The sequence below is a fragment of the Podarcis tiliguerta genome (assembly GCF_965153285.1).
Source record: "Podarcis tiliguerta genome assembly, chromosome: 8".
Lineage (NCBI taxonomy): Eukaryota > Metazoa > Chordata > Lepidosauria > Squamata > Lacertidae > Podarcis > Podarcis tiliguerta.
In genome coordinates, this window is record NC_139541.1 from 72,240,078 (window position 1) to 72,263,967 (window position 23,890).

At 48.5% G+C, this 23,890-nt stretch overlaps 1 long non-coding RNA gene across 3 annotated transcripts in view; it reads left to right on the forward strand.

Moving 5' to 3' along the window:
• Positions 1-23,890, forward strand: part of LOC310684860 — a 51,624-nt gene that overhangs the window by 16,860 nt on the left and 10,874 nt on the right. Inside the window, exons 1-3 of one of the 3 annotated variants that reach the window (XR_014514894.1) lie at positions 13,316-13,449; positions 16,585-16,650; positions 23,133-23,303. This is a non-coding gene — a long non-coding RNA (uncharacterized lncRNA). Of the gene's footprint in view, positions 1-13,315; positions 13,450-16,584; positions 16,651-23,132; positions 23,304-23,890 lie in introns of those variants that run through there. The other 2 variants (XR_014514895.1, XR_014514893.1) reach the window with 2 other exon arrangements.

Here is a 23,890-nt window from a genome sequence, read left to right on the forward strand (position 1 = left end):
ATAAACAAGTGCAAAAGTTTCTGTTTTTGAAAGGAAACAAAATGCATGGAGGTTGATGCAGTTTGCAGATGAGAAGAAAATGGGGATGAATGGGAGGAGAGACCTGCAGTGCACCATATGTTTCTCTATACTGTGCCATTATGCATTTTTACTATGGAGAGAAAAGTGTTACAGGATATTACTTTATTTATTTATTTATTGAGATTTTTATTTATTGTGATTTGTGCACTCCTTGATTGTGAATTAAACCTCTTTGTTTTAAAAATGTGAAATACACGTTCAAATAGTTAGTGTTGGTTGGAAAAGTAGCTTGTATGTGGAACCAGAGTTTTAATTTCACTTCCATCTGACTGCGGAAGAGCAATGACTGCATAATACTAAGACTCTCTGGTGTGGAAGCTTTCTTATAATCTTGCGGATGCCTCTGGGGGAGCGTGTGTGCCTTCAGTCCTCTATCTCCTTCTGAATCGCCTCTTTGGCACAGGTAGGTACAGTCATCAAACTGGTCCATGCAGCTGAACTCAAACAGTGAATGCATCATTGGTTTATATTTAAGCAGACTTAACATTTGGTGGGGTGCAGATTACTGAGAATTTTGCCTTTGGCTGAGGGTTTTCAATTAAAAAAAGACCTTCAGGTTCTCTATCGGTCTGTGACTCAACCAGAGTGAAGATCGCCAAAGAGACAGATAAGCATAACGTGAACAAGGAATTTAAAAAGAAGGCCAAAAACGGTTAGAGATACACTGGCCATATGTTCTGCGTTGCAGAGGAGAGCCCTTTATTTTGAAGGCCTCTCAGAGGACGTTCCTCTATTTGAAGGTGACCTCTGTTTGAGGGCTCTCTTATCCAGGTTGGGATTAAAGATAAGGAACCATAAAAAGGAAGAACAGGAGCCTTGACGTTGCGCATCAGCAATGAGCGGCACCTGGTCTGAAGGTTGAGAAGGCACACAAGTCACCTGGTGCCTTCTCCGCTATGTTGAAATGTGTTTCTGTTCATTACATCTATACATATAAATCGCCATATGCAAATTCTGTGCAAATTATTGCCCTCTCTTTTTTTGGTGATGCAAATCTTCTTTGTTGGCAATGCGTAACTGGCCGTGAGGAACAATGGCCAGGAGGAAGGGTGGTGTAAACCATTCCTTCACTTTTCCTAAAGTCTGATGCTCTTTATGATGTGTTGACTTTCATCTTAAACTGCCTCCCCTCCGGCCAAAGTGCTAAAATGGATTCCAGCTCCCATCATCTCTAACCATCAGCCATGGCAGCTGGGATTGATGGAAGTTGGAGTCCAACAACGTCTGAAGGCTGGTCCCTATCTCTGATTTAGAGTAGTCTGTGGATATTTAGTGAGAGAGAGGTGGAGATCTCTGCTACTTCAGTGGATAGCTAAATCGGTAGAACACCTAACTCCATCTCAGGGTCATGGGTTTGAGCCCAACATTAGACTAATGATTCCTGCATTGCCAGGGATTGAACTAGATCAGGGTTTCCCAAACTTGGTTCTCCAGCTCTTTTTTGGCCTACAACTCCCATCATCCCTAGCTAGCAGGACCAGTGGTAAAAGGTGATGGAACTTGTAGTCCCAAGTTTGGGAAAGACTGGACTAGATCTTTCAAGGGTGGTGCCTTCCAACTCTATGATTCTGTGAAGCTGAGCCAATGGCAGTGTTAAGGGCCAGGAAACACAGGCCTTGCCAGGGCTACAGTGGCACCAGGAAAAATAAACCACCAGAGAAGGATAAGTAGAACTAAGTTGTACAGGGGGTAGGGAACCTGTGGCCAACTCCCATCAGCCCCAGTCAGCATGGCCAAGTGTCAAGAAAGATGAGAGTTGTATCCTACACCCATACAGTCCCTGTACCTGCTGTACTGCTCTGAAAAGTTTTAACAGAGCAGGAAATTCGCCTTGCGCTGCACAATATGCCTTTGTGCTTGTCATTTATGGGCTAGCACTACTCAAGGATATCACGGGTCGCACCAAAATTTGCCTTATACCCTCAAAGGAGCAGTTGCCTCTCTATCCTAGAGATTTTTGGTCATCTCCCCACAAATTATATGCTGTTTCTAGAATGGACCTGAAGCCATGCAGTGCCTGTGCCCATTCTGGAAACAATTCAGTCTCAATTGGACCTCCTTTTTCCAAGTGCGGAAAAAAGGTCAGAGATAGAGATTGCCACAGTATCTGACTACAGTATATTTATGATCCACCATACAGGTGGAGCAGAGGTGTGGAGATGCAATCCCCTTGTAATATATTTCTGACAGCATGTGCTACTGAAGCAAACTTGAAGAAACTGTAGGATGGGACGAAAGCCCTTGCGTCAGCACAAAAAGTGCAGTACCTGCTTGCAATTACAGGGAAAGAGAAATAATGATAGATTATTGGTACCAGTGGATAAATTTCTGTGTTTGGATATGTGCATTCTCAGAATCCACAGCCTCAGTTTGTCTTACTCTGCACCTGGGAGGCTGGCTTAAGACATTTAAATTTGAGGTTCCCAGCACTTGCAGGTTTCATAAATTTTGGCGAGGTAAATGGCTATAATAAGGGGGTTTAGAGTATTCTGTGACAAAGCAAATCGTAATTTTCAGTTCAGAACAAATTAAAATGATTATAAATTAATCTACAATATAAGTACCCTAATTCCCCAATATAAGTAGCCTAATGTCCTTATTTGCACCCATCTCAACATTCATTTTCCAACCTTATATCTGGCATGGTCTAAAGAGATTTTGGGGCATACGCCGCTTTTAAATAATTGTGCTACTCTGGAAATAGACCCAGATGTGCTTCCATTAAATTCAGCGGGACTGGCTCAAAATAAGTTAATGTTGGATTGTGCCCCGTGAAACTACTGGCATCTGAGGCACGACTGTTGAAAAATATTTCAGATTCCTAGGCAACAACATCACATATTTCAGTGCCTTAGAAACTAGGCACCTGGGATTTTTTTCTCAGTTGAACTTCTCGGTCATAGTCAATGCTGCCTCCCATTTTGAAAAAGCCAGGCTTTCTCATCTGCTATGATGAGAGAAATGATTGGTGCATTTTTGAAAAGGCAGGGCGATTTCTGGCAAACAGTGGCCTAGTTCGGAATCTTACCCCGGCCAAAGATTGCATTCCTAACTTGGCATGTGATACAGGCTTGTATGCAGCGTAGCACCAAACATTGCTCTGCGCCAGTGAACAACCTCCTCTTAACGGGATCCGACCCATCTCTTATCCCCCCCCCCCATGTGCCCCACAAATATGTTCCGGGGGTTTCGCCAACCTAGGAGGGACAGTGAAGGGAGAGGAAAGGGTGGCAAAATCACATGCTCTGGCTCCCAGTTAGCACAAGGGTTTAGCTGAATGTTGCCCAAAGACCAGGGGTCGCCAACCCTTTTGGGCCAGTGGGCACATTTTGAATTTTGAGAGTGCTGAGGGTGCCTGTAGCAAAATTGCAACCGTGGGAGCAGCGTAAAGCAAAATTAGAGAGACAGCCATACCCCACATTCTTGTGTTTACCGTGGGAAGTCAGCTATGTCCTGCTGGTCCAGATTGTGGAGATCACACAATATTGATTTTACAAACACACACAGATACTGTAGCAGCAGGGAGCATTCTTCAGTACCAGGAAAAATATACAAGATGCTCAATATCTTTCATTCTAGAAGGGCTAGAAACTTCTTTTAAAAATATCTTAAAAGGAAGCTTAGAGTCTGGGGCACCTCCACTCCCCCACTTTTGGAATCAGGAATTTCAGTCAGGGTAAGTATGTATCTGAAGAACAAGGCCGTGGATGTTTTTTCTCCATAATGAGAACATTATTAAAAACAACAACACACACACACACTTTTTTTTTCTTCCAGAAAATTTAGTTTCCTAGTTGTCCAGAACAAAACAAAACATTTTAAATAAAATTCGGAGGAACCTCTGAAGCAAAGGTCTTTGAGGTGTTGCTCAGATATTGACAGCAAAAGCAGCTGTGCACCCTTCTCCCCTTTTTAAAGGCGAGATTTGAACCCTTTAGGTCGGAACTGGTAAGAAGAAGACACTTGCTGGTCGAATTAGCACAATTGCGTACTTTGTACATTGTGTAGAACAGGGGTGGCCAACCTGCGTCACGGCAGATGTTGTTGGCCTCCAACTGCCCATCATCCTCTGCCAGGATAGCCAGTGGGCAGGGATGATGAGATATAAAATGTCCTGTGCATGTGTACAAGAGGGTGGAACATCACCATTTGGGAACCCACCATGATGCTCCACCAGCACTTTGTTCCCTTCCTGCTGTGCACTGCCTAAACTGTTTCACCCTTCTAAACTGTAGGAACCCCAGCACTGTGGTTCTGTCATCCCTGTTCTCTATCGGGCAGTAGAGATACCTATCTTGAATCGAGGAGAATCGAAAAGCTTCCATCCCCTTCTGTATAGGGCTTGCGCCACCTTCTGTTCATACATTTCTGTGGGCCAAATAAAGAGCTCCCCTCTCCTCAGTGGTGGAGTTTTGTAGGGACAAAGTATTCTTGTGAATGACAACCAGTGCTGTATCCTCTGTGCCAGTCCTTGCAGATATTACTTTGGGGGCCGTATCTGCACTCCAGATGTACAGTGGTACCCCGCAAGACGAATGCCTCGGAAGACGAAAAACTCGCTAGACGAAAGGGTTTTTCGTTTTCTGAGGTGCTTCGCAAGACGGATTTTCCTAAGGGCTTGCTTCGCTAGACAAAACGGCCCTGCCTCTCGTGTCATGGTGACGGTCACTGTACGCACGCGCGCTCGCTTCCCCACTCCTCCGGCTCCCTCCCACCTTCCCGCTGACTGCTCTTCCGGCTCCCTCCCACCTTCCAGCTGACGGTTAGTGCCTCGCGCCGCTGCCCACCCCCCTCACGCGCTCCCCTCAGAGAGCCGTTGCTGCCAGCAGCCAGCGTTGCAGCCGGAGTCGCGCTCCTGAGCCCCGCCGCCCTCCAGCAGCCGTGTCGCACGGTGGCCACAAGGCGCGGGTGAGTCTGAGGTACCGCCTGCGGCAGCTGTCCTGCTTCTCCCCGCCCCTCCCCGCCGTTGTCAGTGTTTAGATGCAGTGGTGCTTCGCAAGACGAAAAAACTCGCGGAACGAATTAATTTTGTCTTGCAAGGCACCACTGTATATTGGTTTTCTCCCAGTTATGGCTTCCACTCCAAGGATTCTGGGGATTGTAGTTTGGTGAAGTAAGGCAAGCTCCCCTTCATGTGACTGCAGTCCCCAGGCTTCTTTAGTGCACTCACACTAACTTTCCTGTAAGGCAAGGAGGCTGTGCGTTTCCAGGCCGGATATCTGCTTGCAGTGGCTGTCGCAGGTCGTTCTATTCCCAGGTATATTTCCACAGGGCCCACGTGGGCACTTCCTTTCAGTTTGACTCAACACTCTGTAAATATGGCCACCCACAGTTCTGCTGCCCAAAGAACCACCTGGTCCTAACAGTATTTGGGCATGCAATCTGCACACATCTTCTAATGCATGCAAACACACAACACTGCTTTGTGTTTGTCAGCAGGCTTGTCCAGCTTGCCTGGCATTGTCTCTGACTGGCAGTAGCTCTCTGAGGCTTCATATCAAGCTCCTTCTTATATCCCTGGTGCTTGCGTTCCTTGTAAACCAGGGACGCCAGGGGCTAAACTTGGGATACGATGCACACAGAAGCATGTGGTCTACCCCTGAGTTGCCGGCAGCATCCATTTCTGAGGAAGTGGTGAAGCACAGACATGTTCAGATTGCAGAGGAGCGCCACTCAGAATGGAATACTTATGATTACCGGAAGCCATAATAGAACAACTCCTTAAGATGTGGGGAAATGACTTACCCATTCTTTAAGCTGCTGAACTGTATTCTCATCGACGATGCCAGAACACAACAACCAACGAGGGTGTAGTGAAGCCACAAGTACCTCCTGCCCTCACACAGAAAGGTTTAAGAAGTTGCACAGGATCAGTCCACATGCGTCCGTTCTTTCTGGTTTATTCCTTTGCCCCAAGATTCACTGGGTTCGTGCCATGTGTTCAAGCTTCTCATGCAAACACAAGAGCTGGAAACTTGCCTTGAATAAAACAATTAAACTCGAAATGCCAAGGACGCTACGTGGGAATTTGCAGGAATATAGCAGAACCCTTTCCACATTGGGGAAACGAAGGAATTCTGTGTGTGCCCGCTGCTGGCGTTGAAGCAAAAATTGAAAAGGGAATGGTATTGCAGCTCATAAAATCAGGAATATTGTAGGGTTCTTGGAGAATTCTGATGAAAATGGAAACTGGGATGAAAATTGCAAATGTTTGCTTATTCTTCCCATGGCTCCCTGACTGTGGAATGCTCTCCCCAGAGAGGCTCACCTGACACCCTCATTACATGCCTTTAGACACCAGGCAAAAACATTCCTCTTTACCCAGGCCTTCCGCTGTATGGACTGTAAAAATGTGGGGGAGAGGACTGTTATTTTTATGATTATTTTACTATTATGCTGTCTATAAGTTTGCTTTTTATTATGTTTTTATCATTGATGTTTTGTAACATGTTTCAAAGGTTGTACACCATCCTGAGATATTTTGATAAAGGGTGGTATATAAATTGAAATAATAATAATAATAATAATAATTAATAATAATATATAATATAATGTCCGGAGCGGAAATTATTCCAGCAAATACAATCAGTATTCACTGCTGTTGTTGCTTTCAGTCCCCAAACAACACATACAGTGGTACCTCAGTTTACGAACTTAATCCATTCCAGAAGTCCGTTCTTAAACCAAAGCCGTTCTTAAACCGAGGTGTGCTTTCCCTACTGAGGCCTCCCGCTACCTGTGCCCTTCCACCATTCAGCTTCCATTTGTTAGACCAAGGTAAAGTTCGCTAACCAGAACACTACTTCCAGTTTTGCGGAGTTCTTATACCGAATAGTTAGTAAACAGGGCTGTTCTTAAACCGAGGTACCACTATACTTGATTACATCCCCCGTTGAACCATTTGCATTGTGCTTCCTTTACATCGAAATGAATGGGGTGGAATAGCGTAATGACAACATAATTTACATAATTACGTAAATTGCATACGTAATGTAATTTTGCCACAGCGGGCAGCAAAATGAATGATGTAGTTTTTGGCGGAGGGTGAACTGCAGTGGGACGGAAACAGAGCTGTAATGAGTATAGGGCAGAATGAAAAACAATGCCTTTTTACATCCCTAGTCATGGGATGACCTGCTGCTGGCTCTGATTCTGTCCTCATGCCTGGCAATCATGCCGCGCTGCGATGTGGATCCCACACCTCAGTTGAGTATTGGAATACAACTGGTATGCAGCTGACCCACGCTATTTTGCAGTAAGCATGGACTCTGGTGTATAGATTGCATTCAGGGGAGACCACCCAAAAGGATGTGTCTTACCCAAGGATGCTTCATGAGCATGCAGCTAAATTAGGATATCCAACTCATGGGGGCCTCGTTGGCTCTTAGGGACCCTCTTTCTGGTCCCTTCTGTCAAAGTTTCCCATTGAAGAAAGATAAGAAGGCTTTAAAATGATCACCAAACATCCTCAATAGAGGAGGAAATACTTCCCTGCATGCAAATGGGAGGACGATTCTTCCTATGCAAGAAAGAAGTGCCTTGACTTGCCTAAATGGGAGCATCCTGCACTCTGTGCTAAGTGCTTTACTGTAAAACAGGACGTGTGGGAAGCAGCGCTTGGAAGTGCAGGGCCAATGTAGCTTGGTAGGGTTTCATGCAACAGTAGCTCTACATTGTCTCTGCCACCAGTGCATAATCTGCAATTTCCTGTATCTGCCATGTAGACGGATGAGGTATTTGTTTGGGGATGTGCATGGCTTGCTGTGAAGTTAGGGAATGCTAAGTAAGCACATCTGAGACCGCTGTTTACTTGCTATAATTATTTATATCCCATCTTTCAGGATGCAAATCCTTCTAAGGCGCAGCTTACAGGCAGCACTGTAAAATCAGAACAAACGACATCGAAACAAAAGAAGTCATTGGGATCCTTCCCACAGGGCATTTGGTGGTAGATGGTTTGGGGGGCAGAGAGGTGGAGAGGGAACAGTCCAGCTGGGCCTCCTTCCCTCTCTGTGCCCTGGTATCCTGCCCCAATCTTCTTCTGAAGATGCCCCTATAAACCACTGGTGACACCCTGGGGGTTGTGACTAGCAATTGGATTGTAATCTTCATGAAGTGAGTTGCAATAGATGGCAATCAGGGCATGGTGAGATCAGGAGAGACGTGAACCTCAAGACCAGTGGGACCACAGCCCCCAAAAGTGCCAGGATCCTTACCTTCTACAGAGCATCCAGGAAGACCAGGTGTGAGGTTTTCAAGTTATGCATAAGACAGAGGAGAGGGAAATGTTTCTCCCTGTCTTTCTCATAACACATGGGACCACTTATCAGCGGTAGATTCCAGACCAGGGGCAGGCAACCTAAGGCCCAGGGGCTGGATGCGGCCCAATCGCCTTCTCAATCCGGCCCGCAGACGGTCCAAGAATCAGTGTGTTTTTACATGAGTAGAATGTGTCCTTTTATTGAAAATGCATCTCTGGGTTATTTGTGGGGCATAGGAATTCGTTCATTATTTTTTCCAAAATATGGTCCGGCCCTTCACAAGGTCTGAGGGACAGTGGACCGTCCCCCTGCTGAAAAAGTTTGCTGGCCCCTGTTCCAGACCTTCCAAGTGTCCCTATTTTCCAGGGACACTCCCAGATTTAGAGAAGCCGTCCCGGTTTCTGATTTGATCATGGAATGTCCCGCTTTTCCTTAGGACGTCCCTATTTTCACCGGAGAGATGTTGCAGGGTATGGAGCTATGTGACTCCTGACCCAAAGAGATAAGTAACTATGCAACCTTTAGAAGATATCTGAAGGCAGCCCTGAATGGGGAAGTTTTTTTAAAAAATTTTTTAAATGTTTTATTATGTTTTGATATATGTTGGAAGCTGCCCAGAGGGGCTGCAGAAACCCAGTCAGATGGGTGGGATATAAGTGATAAAACAACTACTAATACAGAGGTACCTCGGAAGTCGAACGGAATTTGTTCCAGAAGTCTGTTCGACTTCCAAAACATTCGGAATCCAAGGTGCGGCTTCCAGTTGGCTGCAGGAAGCTCCTGCAGCCAATCGGAAGCCACAGAAGCCCTGTCGAACATTCAGCTTCCAAAGAATGTTTGCAAACTGGAACACTCACTTCTGGGTTTGTGGCATTCAGGAGCCAAAACATCCGAGTACCAAGGCGTTCAACAACCAAGGTACCACTGTACTGTTATTGAACAGGACGTCCCTGGTTTCATCAGAGAAATGTTGGAGGGTATGAAATTCAGGACCGAATTTTAAAAGTACTCCTTATAGACACACGCACGCACACAACAGTGTGCATAATTAATATATAGCGTTTACTGTCGCAGGATGCGGCAACGGCCACAAGCTTCAATGGCATTCAAAGAGAATTAGACTTATTCATGGAGGGAGGGAGGCGTATTGATGACTATTAGCCTTAGTGGCTGAATGAAGCTGCCGCATTCGAAGGCAGCATGGCTGGGGGCTTTGTGGACAGGAGGCATTAGTTGCTGGGGGGCAGTCAGCAGTGGAGTCTCATTGCGTTCCTACCCTACCCATGGGCTACCCCAATGCATTTGGTTGGCCACTGCCGGAAGCTGTATCCTGCCATAGCTCCGCGATAGAGCATCTGACTGGCATTTAGAAGGTTGTCGGTTCAATTCCCAGCATCTCCAGGTCGGGCTGGGAATCACTGCCTACCTGGAGAGCCTCTGGCAATCTGTGTAGACGATACTGAGCTAGTTAGACTAATGGTCTGGCTCCGAATAAAGCAGCTGCTTATGTTACTTAGTCTAGCAGGGCCAACCTCATGTATGAGAATTCCCCACTGGCACATCCTACCTCTTCGGAGTTAAGAGGAGCTCAGAAAGCATAGCTTTCTTGTGGGCTCCAAAGTCTTGGAGCCGACAGCGCTTACTTGTTTTCTGCTTTGCTCCGATCGCCAGGAAAGAAGCAGGGGCACGAAATGGCTTGGGGTGAGGGGGGGAGAGAGCTGTAGGAGGTGAGAGAGAAATCTAAAATGGCTGCCGCTGCTGGTCACTCGTGCCTCGGCGGCTAGTGCTGCGAGTCCTGGCTGGGCTGCATGAGGATGGAAGCAGGAGAAAGTCCAAGAGAATGGGGAGACAGTGAGATAAGATGGGTTTCATGTTCAAGCCTGGGGTTAAATATGTGCCCCAAGTCTGGGAAGTTTGCAAACCGCCGCTGTCTATGCACCCCCTAAACGAGCCGGGGAAATGGACTCCTTTTCCGGTCATAGGGGCAGTTGGATTCGGACAGAAGAAATGCACCAGAAAGAGCCAGCTCTGTTTGGCTGAGGCTGTGTGCAAGGAGAAGAATCTGTGGAGAGCAGCCCTGAGTCTCGGTTTGGGGCTGGTGGCCCCAGGCCAGCCATGGGTGCCCCTACTCAGAGGCATGAAGGTTCCTGCCGAGCTGGGCTGAGTCAGTCGGGGTGGGAGGAGAGAGTTAACCATGGCTGTTGGATCATGGCCCAGAGCTCTGTTTTTTTTCCCAGCGTCCCTCTCTCCTTTGCTCTCTCCCGCTCTCCCTCCTCCTTTCTCTCTTTCTCTTCCCCCCTCCACTGGCACTGAGCGCTCACTTATTCTCCCAGCAAAGCACCCCCAGCTCTCTCCCAGCTCCCCTCGGCCACTGTGCCCCGGCACCCTCTGCAATCTCCTCTCCCACCCTGCTCCAAGCCTCAGGCACCATCTACCTCAGCTTGGCACACCCTGGCAGAGTTCCCGGCCTCTCGTCCCTCTCGCCCTCGGTGCCAGCCAAACCCCTCCATTTTCTTTCTCCTTCGCTCTGTAACCTGCACCCTTTCTCGCTTTCGTCCCCCACCCCACCCCCAGCTCAGGGCATCCCCCCGTCCCCCCGCTTGAACCCTGAAGACCGCGTCCCTGGAGGTGAACCCGTCCCGAGCCGGGTGAGGCGTCGTGCTAAAGGCTTTTTTATTCCCCCTGTGTATGCCAATTTTGGGAAGAGGAAAAAAGTTTTGTTTCGGGATAGCTGTGGGGCGGTGGGCTGAGATTGAGGGGCGTCCCCATCGGGTTGGGACACTGAGAGGCTTGGCTTGGCAAGCGAGGGGGGACGAGGGTGGAGCATAATGGCGGCGCTTTGTTTGAGGATGGGGGTCCCGCAGGCGGGGAAGCAAGCAGGTCATGCTTGCAGTGCCTCAGTTTATCTTTGCTGTAGTGAAGCCCAGGTAGATACTGCAGCCCCAAGGGCCACGTTGACCGTTCTTCTGCCGTACCAGACAAAAAGGAGGCGATAGGTGGGCCAAAATGCTTGGACCACATTGCGCCCGGGCACAGTTTGTGCCGTGGCGGTCGGAGCAAACGCCAAGTCCTGCTTCTTCCTCTGATCTAGGAATGCCAAGGCACAAACTGCTTAAGGGTTAGCTGGGCTAATTCCCGGAGAGCACCGCCGTTGCATCCTGAGCCCTTTGATGCTCTCCCTTGTGCGCCCCATAATTTTGGTGCGTGGCCTCACGGATCCTTCACCCTCAGAAGGGATCTTAATCCACCACTGCAGAACCCCACAGGCAGGTACTGCAAATGCCAGCAGCCTCCTTTGGTTATTCCGGCTCACCCCCGGGGTTTGGGCCCGCAGCCCCTCCGCGCACACCCCGACTGTTCGCCTGAGCTCCCCCAGGCTCAGTTTTTTTAAAAAAAAAAATTGGCCGCAGTGCAGTTGTGTAACAGGACTGAAGGCCTTTCAGGAATTTCCCCCATCAGGCTCTGGGCTGGAAGATCGCCGCAGAGTTAGGTAAGGAGCGGGGGTGCCTGGAGTTCTGTGGTTCCCAGGGAATCTGATCTGGCCTGGCTGTAGGGCTCGGGAGCAAAAAGCGGTGTGGCGGCAGCAGCGATAGGGGAAGTGCAAAGCCTCAGGATCTCGTTCAGACACCTCCTTCTGCGTTTGCTGCATTTGCTCAGCTCCCGTTTGTCTGCATCTAAAACCGGTGGTGTGTGTGTGTTTCGTTTTCAAACCACAACAGGGGCGAAAGAAGAAGAAGAAAGGGTTATCCAAGACAGTGTAGGATGGGAGCGTTGCCCCTCAGCAGTCCCACTCCAGTTCGGTGGGGAGGAATAGCAAGAGGTGGTTGGGTGGGGAAGGCTGCAGTGGGTCAGGGTTGAAAAAGAGAGGGAGGGAGGGAGGGAGAGAGAGACTTGTAGCATTGATGGAAGCTGTATGCGCAGCACTAAGAAGGGGGCTGGCGGGTGCCATGGGCGATGGATCGGCACAGGGAGGGTGGATTGGCACGATGCCAAGGCCTAGGCGGCCGTTGCTAGGAAACCCAGGTTCCCTTGGCAGCCAGACCGCCGTTTCACTTTCATTAAAGGGTGAGGGAGACGGAGACAGAGAAGAAATGGGGAAAGTGGCAAAGGGGGGGGGGAGAGAGGCAGGTCAGGCAGAGCCTTTAGAAGGGGCGGTGGCGGAGTCGGGTCAAGCAGCAGCGTGTGGTGGTCACAAGGACGAGGGCACAGTGCGGAGCTGGGTTCAAATGCCCACTGCAGAGGGCAGGGTGGGGTCGCATCATGGTGTGCCAGCCCCTCCGCCGCGAATAGATAAGGAATCAACTTCTCCCTCCCCAGAAGATTTTCATGAGGAGAGGGTGTGTGCATGTGCGCATTCATGCTCTGGGCCTTTGGCTCACAAGGAAAGTGCAAATGTGAGTGGGGGGGCAGTGTGGGGGAGAGAGCAAGAGGGCAAAAGACCCACCGCTGGTCAATTTGGGGGGTGTAGTATCAAGACAAAGGAGGCAGAGGCCTTTGCTCGTGCTTTTCAAAAAAAGAATATTCCACAAAAAATTATAAACTACACAGCAACCCTTGGTCCCCCCCCACCCCCTCTGCAAGCTCCCTACTCCCCCTCACTTGCTTTGAGGAATTTTAGGCCCAAAGCCTAATCCCTTTCTTTTACACTCCCCACCCCACCCCAAAAACCCAGGCTGCTCTCTGCTGCCATTGTCTCTTCTGCCCTCCCTGCAAAATGGCCAGCACGGGTCATTTGGAAGCTGGGACAGAGGCATATGGGGAGGAGGGGTATTTGGTGGCTGTGAGTGTCTGGAAGCGGGTGGGTGATGGGTTGGTAGATCAGGAGAGCTTTGGATTCCAACCTGGAATAGCTGTGGTTGAGCTCTGGCAAGTGAGGAGGGCACCACGCAGGGTGAATATTCGCTGCACTTAGGGAGACAAGTCGCTGCGTGGAGTGGCAGCCGGTGGGGGGGGGGGGTCGGGAAGGTTGGGTCAGCAGACTGGTACTCCAGAGCAGCTGGCAATCTGGAGGGTGGGCGTTGAACTGGAAGAAAGGAGAGGAAGATAGATGGCACGGGGAGGGCCTCTCCAGTTGGCGCTTAAGGGTTGGCACAGGAGACGGTGGCAGGTAATGATATAGCTGGGGAGGGTTGGCGGTTGCGAAGCCGGGGGGGGGAGGGTGGCAGGTTCCTGGCATTTTGAGGCCAGGTTGGCGAGCAGAGAAGGCCTCGCAGGCAGGCGGGTGGGGGCGGAGGAGGGCTGGCTGCCTGGCACTCCGGGGGCCAGCCTGCTGGCGGGCAAGTTGGCATAGTGTACCGCAATACAGCGTGATGTGAATTCATTAGAGGCCAGAGCGAGAGAGCGAGACAGGAAGGGAAGGGAAGTGGCGGGGGGGGGGAGAGAATGGGAGACGGGCACTGACCCAAAGGCCAGACAATGGCAGCAGGTAACCATGGTGATGCGCCCGGCTGTGCCAGCCTAGCTGCCGAACTGGGAAGAGAGTTATCCAGACAACCCCTGGGGAACTGCCCGCCCACAGTGGTGTGGGGTGCAAGAGAGGGGTGGGTCACCCATTTCCATTCTTCCCCTTCTGTCTACTATTTATGAATGTGCGGCTGGTGCCAACATGACCCCCCCCCCTTTCTGCTCCCACACTCCATCTCTACCTCCTCGGCTGTTTTCTCCATCCTTCTCTCACACCTCTGTCTGATCTTTTCATCTCTCTGTCGTCCTCTGTTGCTGTCTGGCTTGCCCCTGTTCTCCCCCCACCACGATAATCTCCCCCCCCCCCCGCCCCGCCCCACAGCGGTGCCCTTCTTTCTTTCCAGCCAGACCCCTATCCACATCACATCCCCCTCTCCATCCCAGGACCCTCCTGTGTTGACGGTGCCGCCTGAGGGACGGCGGGGGGGCAGGGAGGTGGCACCGTGCCCAGATCTGAGTATTCCTCCCTGCCTGCACGTCCCTATCTTTCTTCTCTATTGTCTGCCTCGGTCTTTTCGCTTTTCGCCTTCCTCTTGTTCTCCACGCCACCGCCACAGCTGTCCGCCGGCTTCTCCCACCTCACACTTGGCCCTCTCTGTCGTTTTATTTCCCACCCCCACCCACCCCCTGTGTATCTTGGCACGAGATGCCCATCTAATAGATATTCCGAGTCTCACTCTCCTCTGCCACTGCAGCCCCCCTCCCATTCCAGCACAGCACCTCAGGGTGAGTCCCGGTAAATGGTCTGTAGGTCCCTCACTCCACCCTTGTTCCTCATTTTAAAACACACACACACACACAGAGAGAGAGAGAGAGAGAGAGAGATTAAATGTTTAGGGGGAGATGGTGACAGTTGTGGGGGGAACATGCCTGGGATTTATTTCCTCCTTTACAGACCCATCTTCTCCTTGCACTCCCTTCGTCCTTTCATTTCTGCCATCGTCTCTTGCAGCCAGAGAGATTCGCGACCAGGCCTGGCCCTGTTGTCAGGCAAAGTGGGGCGGCTGCCTCAGGCGGCAGATGCGGGCGGGTGGTATCAGTGGTGAGATACTGAAGGGCAGAGCTGCGTTCATCATGCAGTCTGCTCAATGCCTCCTAAGCTAGCCTGTTGCCCTCAGGTACTACTTTTGTACCCAGAAAGGAGAGAGGGCGCCATCTTGTCCTTTGTCTCAAGCAGCGAAGTGCCTTGGGCTGTCCTGTTTGCAGTACAAGGAAGGTGCCTCTACGTATTAGGGCTCCATACACGCTATACATCTAAAGCATCCCCACAAAGAATCCTGGGAACTGTAGTTTACCCCTCCCAGAGTTACAATTCCCAGCACCCTTAACAAACAACAGTTGCCAGGATTTTTGGGGGGAGGCTGACCTGAACAGAAGGAGCCTTGTCTTCTGTGGGAGAGCAGGGGTGGTGTTCAACTTGTGGGGTGAGGGTTTCACCTCAGAAGATGGGGCTAGTTTAGTGGGTACCTAGTTTAATATAGCTAATATATCTGGTTTTCATGACGCTGCAAAGGTCCATTTCATTCTGAACCACGAAAGGAAACCACCTTTCCAGTTTCTAACGCAGGAGAAACGATGGCAGAATTAAAAACCCCATTTGGATTTCTCCGGAAGGGCCTGTTACGCCCCTGTCGGTCTTCAATCCTGGTGTAAATTTTTCAGCATAATTAGAAAAATGCAGGCGATTACCTCAGAGTGCAGCCCATAGATAGGGATTATGAAGGCCTCCCCCCCCTCCAAAATTATAATTAACTTGATCAATATTCCAGTGTAGGGCTTGGAGAGATCCCTGCTGCCAGCCATTGTAGGCAGTACTGGAACAATGATCTATCTCATTATAAGGCCATTTCCCATATTTCTAAATTTCCTGTGGCTTCTCTTGAAATTCCTTATGATGTTTCGCTCGAGGAAGAACATCTAAAATACCCCATGAATTTTGATTTAGGTGACGCCTGGCAACAGCCTAAGGATGCGTAGAATTGCCCAGGTAATTATTTGTCAGTTTGAGCAAAATTCGTTTGGCTTCCCTCCACGCCCCCTGAGGACGAATTTTTAAACGAACTCCTCAGGCGAAGTTTCGGCTGAAGCAACTGGAACCTGCGAAATGGAGCCTTTGCAGGGCACCAGGAACTGATGAGCACAACTGACTTGTACCTCAGAGAGGATTTTTGTATCAAGGCCTACTTCCTGAGCATCTGTCAAGACAGAGATACCCCGAAACAATAGATAGACCCGTTATTCAAATATACCTGCTTGCCTCTTGAATCTACAGGACTTAGCATTTATATAATTAACTAGACCTCTCTCCTTTTTCCTTTAGTCTTGTTGTTGGAGGGTGCCTCTGAACATGGACAGAGTCTTTCTCTCTCTCACACACACACTGAGTTGTCACTGGGGTGTTGCGTGTTGAATTTTGGGTGTAGGAAATGGGCTTATCACTCACTGATCCTAACCTAGCTTGCAAGGTTACACATAACAACCCGGTGTAACTTATCCTGAACTCACTGGAAGAAGCGTGTTATGCAAATGAACAAAAGACAAAAAGAATTAAGGGGAACAGAAGGGTTTTTTTCTAGAGAAGTTTGTTTCCCCTGTGCTTCTTATTTTCTAAGAAAAAATAAGCCCTTTAAAATTGGGGGTTCAAGTATTCCCCACCACCTGGGAACTCAAAGTGATTAAACTACAAATGCACTCAGAAACCACTAAACTCAGCTTTGCTTTATTCGGTTTGTACAGTCTCCTTAAACAAAGAGAAAAACTTTTCCCTCTTTTTTTCTAGACTAAGAACCAGAGAACCCATTTCTGAGCCCCACTGAAGAGAAATGGGGGAAGACAACCCCTAGAGGTAAGACTGTTAAATGAACATTATTTCCCCTCATCGGTAAACATCATTTCACAAGCAATTTGCACATTTAAAACGACAACAAAAAGAAGTATTCTGCCGTTCTTGTTCGGTCTCACCACAACTTTGCTGCTGATGTTCCCATTTTGCAGATTGGGAGCTATAACTTGGGACAGCGATGACTTCCCTGAGACGGACCAATGAGTTCATTGCTGCCCAGAGATATGAACTTAGATTGTTCAGATCCCGTGCATTGTTAGTAGTTTGCCCTGGCTTTCTTCTCCTCCACCAGACAGTTGCCTCTACCCATCTTCCTTATCTTGACTCTGCTGGAAGGCCCCAACCTTTTAGCATCTTTATCAGGGCTGCTTCAGTAATTGCAAGGAAGCATCGAGAGCGAAGCACTTCCTCTCCCCACCCGTGGTGTCAAGAGGCGAATGATGGGCATGTCCGCTGTGCCAGGGGGTGAGGAACCTTTTTTCAGCCAGAGGGCCAAATATCCTCCTGGACAGCCTTCCGAGGGCCACATTGGGCAGGGTCACAGGCAAAAACAAGCAGAGGCAAATTTTACCTTTCTGCTGTAGGCCAGTTCCTACACAAACTTGCACACCCCATCCAGACAAGAAAGAGGCCTTGTCAGTCAGGCTGAAGTGTTTAGGGTGTGAAGCAGGCTCAGGGTTGGGGTACGGCTTGTTGAGAGGGTGAGACTTCCAACAGTCAGGCAGATGTTGAGTGCCTGGGCCTCAGGTTCCCCATCTCTGCCCTTACAGGGACATGAGTGTTCTCCCCTCTGCTTTAGGCAGATGTACTTTGTCCTGTGTGAGAAATAAACGCCACCTCCTTTATTTATAGGGAGAGGAGGCATATGTGGCTTGTGCTTTCTGTCTCTTACCACCTGTTCGAAGAATTTAAAGGAGCTGGTGATCGTACTGTGCCCCTCGCAGACCCCCAAGCATGGGGACCCCTAGTGAGAGGCTGTCATTGCATCATACCCTTCCTGACTAACCCTCCCATTCCTTCCCCACCCTTCAAAGGGCGGGATGGGTGTAAGGTTTACTGCTGCTGGGACACAGGAAGGAGGGGTGCTTAGCACCAAAGGATTGCCCACCCATCCCTCCCCAGGGTTCTTCTCTCTTGCCTCTGAGCTGGAGAAACGCCCATTCATTTCAGCAAACCATGCACAGGAGAATTTCCTAGAGGACATGAGAGATTTGCCTTTTGAATGTTCAGCCTCAGGCACCCAAATAACTTAGACCGGCTCTTGCTGTCGCGTGCCACCCACTTCAACACCTCTGTGACATGACTGGCACCATCATTGTGAAGAGTCTTTGTACAGCAAAGCGTGGCGATGAGCGTAATCAGCCTTTCCTTCTTCTCTTCCGGGCCCTCCCTGCAAATCTGGGTTGAGTTACTTTCATATTTTGAGTTGATTCACGGTTTCCTCTTACACTCTGCAGTGAGTCAGCACTTTTATTTTGAAAAATCGTTGTTTTGTTCTGAAAAGAACCGGGCGAGGCTTCTTTCACAATTCCGCTGCAGAAACATTTATGTTTGGAGCAGCTGGAAACAGCTTTGGCTGGGGAGAGGGGACCAGCATCCACAAAGTGGCTAAGAGGCTAGGGTACCCCACCCACGTGCTAAGCATCTGTCTGTGCAGAGAGCAATCAATTCGAAGTGTTGGATGCCCTCACCCAAGCTGCATAGGAGTGTCCGGTTTGCAGATCTGTGCCATACATTTAAAGCACATGGTTTTCCCCAAAGAATCCTGGGAACTGTAGTTTGTCTAGGGTGCTGGGACTTGTAAGTCTGCGGGGAGGAATACTACGCTTCCCATGATTATTTGGGAGAAGCCATGTGCTTTAAATCTATGGTGGGGGTTGTGACCTCAAAATACGTTTAAAGCACAGGATTCTTTTGATGGGCGGGTGCTTTAAACTTATGGTGTATACACACCCTCACTCCCTAGTGACCCTTCCCCCTTCATTCTGCATATTTAGTAGTGCTGCACAGCAGAAGGAGCACAGTTTCCATTTGGAAGCCCTGTGACGGCTCCCAAGATGGTGACCGTAAACAACATTAGCTTTTATTGCTGCTGCATCACAACTGTCGAGTCATTGTGATGTCCACCAAGACCCCTAGATCCTATTCATATGTATTGCTGGTAAGCCAGACGACCCCCCATCTTATATGTGTGCATCTGGTTCTTCCTGCCTAAGTGCAGAACCTTACATTTGTCCCTATTGAAATTCGTTTTCTTAGCTTGGGCCCAATTCTCCAATCAGTTAAGGTCTATTTGAATTCTGATTCTGTCTTCTGCGGCTACCCCTCCCAGTTTGGTGTCACCGACAGATTTGATGAGCAGTTCCTTCATCCAAGTCATTTACAAAGCTGTTGAATGATGGGCTCAGGACAGGACCCTGCGGCACCCCACTTTCTCCCAGAATAATAAGGAGCCATTAGAGAGCGCTCTTTGGGTTGCGTCAGTCAGCCATCTTGCAAATCTACCTAGCAGTTCCAGCCCATATTTTCCAAGCTTCTCCACCAGAATACCATGGGGGACTTTGTCAAAAGAACTCAAGATACACTATGATTCCTGTTTCCGTAACCTGACTTCCTGGTGCAAGTGAGCCAGTGCGAGAAAGGCTCAAGCGGTGCTTTTAAAACTCCCAGTTACACTTTCTCCCTACCAGCCTGCAGTGTGAGCCCTGGATTCTCCAGGCCAGATTTCAACAGAATGGATGACTCGTACAGGGATGAACTAAGTTAAAATCCCCTTGCCCAGCCATGGATGTGCTGGGAACTTTGGGCAGGCCACAGTTTATTGAGCTCAGCTTCCTGTCTCTAGAATTGCATCCTACCTTAGCACTCAAATGATCAAGGCCTGCTGTTATGTACTCCAGGCTCAAGCTGTCACTCCAGCTCAGATTCATGGCTCTTCTTCCAGCAACAGGTAATCTGGTTTGGGGAGGGGCAGGGAAACCCAACCAGCAGAATCCTAGGTCCTTAAAGGATTCAGAATCCCAGGACCAGGGCACATATTTATGTTATTTTTGCCCCCCCAAAAAGATGCTGATTTGGGAAAGAGCCTGCTGGATCAGGCCAAAGGCCTGTCTAATCCAGCATCCTGTCCCCAACTAGATATTCACATGCAAGCATGCAAGATGGAACTGAGCACAACAACACTCTCCCCTCCTATAGTTTCCAGAACCCGCTCATTAGGAATATACCACCTCTGACCAAGGAGGTAGGGAAATCCATTCTGTAGGCAAAGTGTGTGTGCGTGCGGGTTTTTTTTTATGTTTAAAAGGGGGCAGTGGGAAGGAACAAAAGCCTCAGGCCCCCTTGGTTACCCCCTTAACAACACCCTTGTTGCCCAGCTTGGGCCCACTTAACTCTGATGATTAAAATAAGTAAATAAAATTCCAGGAACTGCATTCCTTGTTCCTCCCCCCCAAAAAACAACAACAACAACAACAACCCCAAGGTGATTGAAATGAAGTTTGTACAGATCAGCTTAATGTGTCTAAGGTAGGCATTTTTTAGCTCAGACTCCTAGACTGTGTGTGTGTGTAATGACATTTCATTTGGGTTACACACATAAATATTAAGCCTAAACACTGCTCAACAACTACCTCTAACATTACATTATATTTATTATTATTATTATTATTATTATTATTATTATTATTATTATTATTTTGAAGCACAGTATGGTGTCTGAGATAATACATGTTACGTTACCATCTGGTTAAACTTACAGTACCATAGCAGAATGCTGGTGGCGAAAGAGCTCCCCCTTGTGCATTTTCTCTGAAATTCCTCTCTGCCGCTACCCTCTTGCATTTTGTCCTGTGACAACCGTCCTTTCTCTTTGTTGCCAGCTTCTGCAGGACGGTCCATAGAACAGGCTCACCAGCCAGAAATAAGCTAGCAGAAGCGGCGGGGGACGGACGGACACCCTCTTTGTTCAAAAGGCAGTGTGGGCCATTTGAAGAATAATAAGTGGGAGAGAGAGAGACTGTCGTGCCACTGGGAGAACTAAGAGCATAACCCAAGTCAGTTGTGCATGGTCTTTCGCGGTCACTCCTAGCCGAGGGTCTTCCATGAACACGGTCTTAACAGTGTGTCCGTAATTGACTGTGGAAGCTAATTCTGGATCCACACGTCCTTCCACAGTGGGCACATAGGTCTCCAGGTGGGAGATGATCACAGTGAGGATTTGCCAAACATGCCTTCCTCTTAGCTCATTTCTCCCTTTCATCCTGAATTTTTGCTTCTTCAAAGTCCACAACGACTTCAGTAGAGGCTAATCTCCAGCTCAAGTGCTTGCAAGCCAGTGTTTCTGAATTACGTTTTTTAGATTTGCCTTGACATCGTCTTTAAACCTCTCTTATCGTCCACCAGCATTTCGCTTTCCATTCTTAAGTTGGGAATAGAGTACAGTCAAACTTCGGGTCCTGAATGGCTCCGTTTTGGAACGTTTTGGCTCCCAAACGCCAAAAACCCCAAAGTAAATGCTCCAGTTTTCGAACATTTTTCGGAAGCCAAATGTCCAACGCGGCTTCCGATTGAGTGCAGGAAGCTCCTGCAGCCAATCGGAAGCCACACCTTGGTTTTTGAACAGTTTCAGGAGTCAAAGTGATTCCTGGAACGGATTATGTTCAAGAACCAAGGTACCACTGTTTTTGCTTTGGAAGATGATAATCAGGCATCTGAACAGCATGTCCATAGTTGTGCATCCACGACTATGAGAGACAGTTCCAAGACTGCATGGTGGTTAATAATAATAATAATAATATATTATTTATACCCCGCCCAGCTGGCTGGGTTTCCCCAGCCACTCTGGGCAGCTTCCAACAAAACACTAAAATACAATAACCTATTAAACATTAAAAGCTTCCCTAAACAGGGCTGCCTTCAGATGTCTTCTAAAAATTTTGTAGTTATTTTTCTCTTTGACATCTGGTGGGAGGGCGTTCCACAGGGCGGGTGCCACTACAGAGAAGGCCCTCTGCCTGGTTCCCTGTAACTTGGTTTCTCGCAGTGAGGGAACCGCCAGAAGCCCCTCGGTGCTGGACCTCAGTGTCCGGGCAGAACGATGGAGGTGGAGACGCTCCTTCAGGTATACTGGACCAAGGCTGTGAATTCACAGCTGGCCTGGGATATGCTCTTAGTTCTCCCATGAGGATGGCAGGTTCTTAGCAAAGTGTTGCCTGGTAGCCTGCCCTTTCAAACACTCTTAATGCTGATGAGCCCTGGTGGCCCTATCTGGCAGTGGTAGACAATAGCTATTGGACATGTGCTCTGATCAGCACCTTGGCAGTGGGACTTATCCAGTGGATCATCTTATTACAATAGCCAGCCTTCCTTTCACGGAACTCATGCCAGGTACAGACCAGACCCACACCTGCTTAGCTTCAGTACTGTTGCTGTGTTCTATGCCTTCAGATCACAGGCTTACAAGAAACTAAAGTAATTCTTTCTTTTTAAAATTTTTTATTAAAGGTTCCAACCTAATATACCATCAAATTCAAACTAAACTAAAGAGAATAATAAAAAACAATACATCATACTGGAAAAAACTGGAGAAAAAAATACATTAATAATAATCCTCACACGATCCTCATAAAGCACAAAATTATAAATATACCTATGTAGCGCTCAGTCGCCGTTTTATCTTAATCTTCACACATACAGAGAGTTGAATCCTCCCTCTTCCCACCTGAGAGAGTTCCCCCTTCCTTAGTCTCCCCCCCCCGAGAAAAGCCACTCTGACCTGCCTCTCATACAGCCCCCTTCCTCTTCTCTCTGTCAGCCCCCCGTACATCTCTTCATTTATCACAAATAACGTTTTTCAGACGTTAAGCATACTAGTGAATACCACTAAGAGAGCCACCAAAAATCAAAGATCACACAAGAAACCCAATCTCAAGAGAAAAGAAAAAGTGATGAGAGAGAAGAGAAAGTAGAGAAAGGTTAAAAAGAAGAAATACAGTGGTGCCCCGCAAGACGAATGCTTCGCAAGACGAAAAACCCGCAAGACGAAAGGGTTTTCCGTCTTCAGAGGCGCTTCGCAAGACGAAAATTGACGAAATATTTGAAGGGTTTTTTCGCTCCCAACCCCCTTTTTCTGAAGCGCTAAGCTGCTAAAAGCCTTTTAGCAGCAAAACCGCTAATCCCTTAAGCCTTTAATGGCCGTTAATAGCCCTTAAACTGTCAATAGCGCTAATCCGCTAATGGGCTTGCTTCGCAAGACGAAAAAACCGCAAGACGAAAAGACTCGTGGAACGGATTCTTTTCGTCTTGCGAGGCACCACTGTACTACCATTTTCCTATTTGCCAATTGTGAATATAGCTGTTATTCATAGCATTTAACACATATACTCCAGAGCAGTTCTAGCTATAAGTAACATCTAGTTATTGTGCTGAAGAAACTCACTTTATTCTTCCTTCTCTCCTCTTTCCCTCTCTCCCACAAATCCCAGTGTTTTTCTTTTTCTTCCACAGCCTTGCAGGTTTTTCTGCCCTGCGCCACAGGCCTCTTCAGCTCCTCCAGGCCATAGTCTACCCAGCTCCTGCCGTGGTTTTGCCGGTTGCCATAAACCCGTAGATCCGAACTTGCGGTACGACTGCCTCACACAAGCTCGAGTCTGTGGGTATGTGTCGACCTTGGCCAGGACTTCCAGACACGCTGTTGCACCCGGACCTTCTCTCTAGTGTTGGGGCTTAGATACAGACCCCCCTGAAAGCTGGCGAGAGCTGATGTCCCTGCAGCTAAAGCAGGCAGTGTGACAATTCCCAGCTCCCCGTTCTCTGGAATCATTCAGCTGCAAGGGCAGGGGAGAGCACAAAACACGGGAATTTAGCTTCCCAAGAACCTCAGCTTTTGTTTAAAAAACAACAAGATCCTAGTCCATATGCCTCTAAAAGAAACATGCTTGGAAGTGTGTGGCGATGCCTGCTGAAATTCCAGAATCCAGAGAGGTTGTTGTGTAAGATTTTAGTGAATGGGGGTGGACAGGCCTTCAAGTGCCCTACATAGCTCCACGCTGCTCCTTATGCTAAGCAAATCCAGATTCAGTGGTGCAAAAATTAATAACAATTATGATGATACTTTATAAATAGAATAAATTATGCAGAGGAGAAACGGCGAGCGTTTGCCCTACCGGCTAGTTTAAACAGGTTGCAGCATTTGGACTGCCTGGGAAGATATTTTCCATTTTCTTTTCAGCAAGCAGTTGGC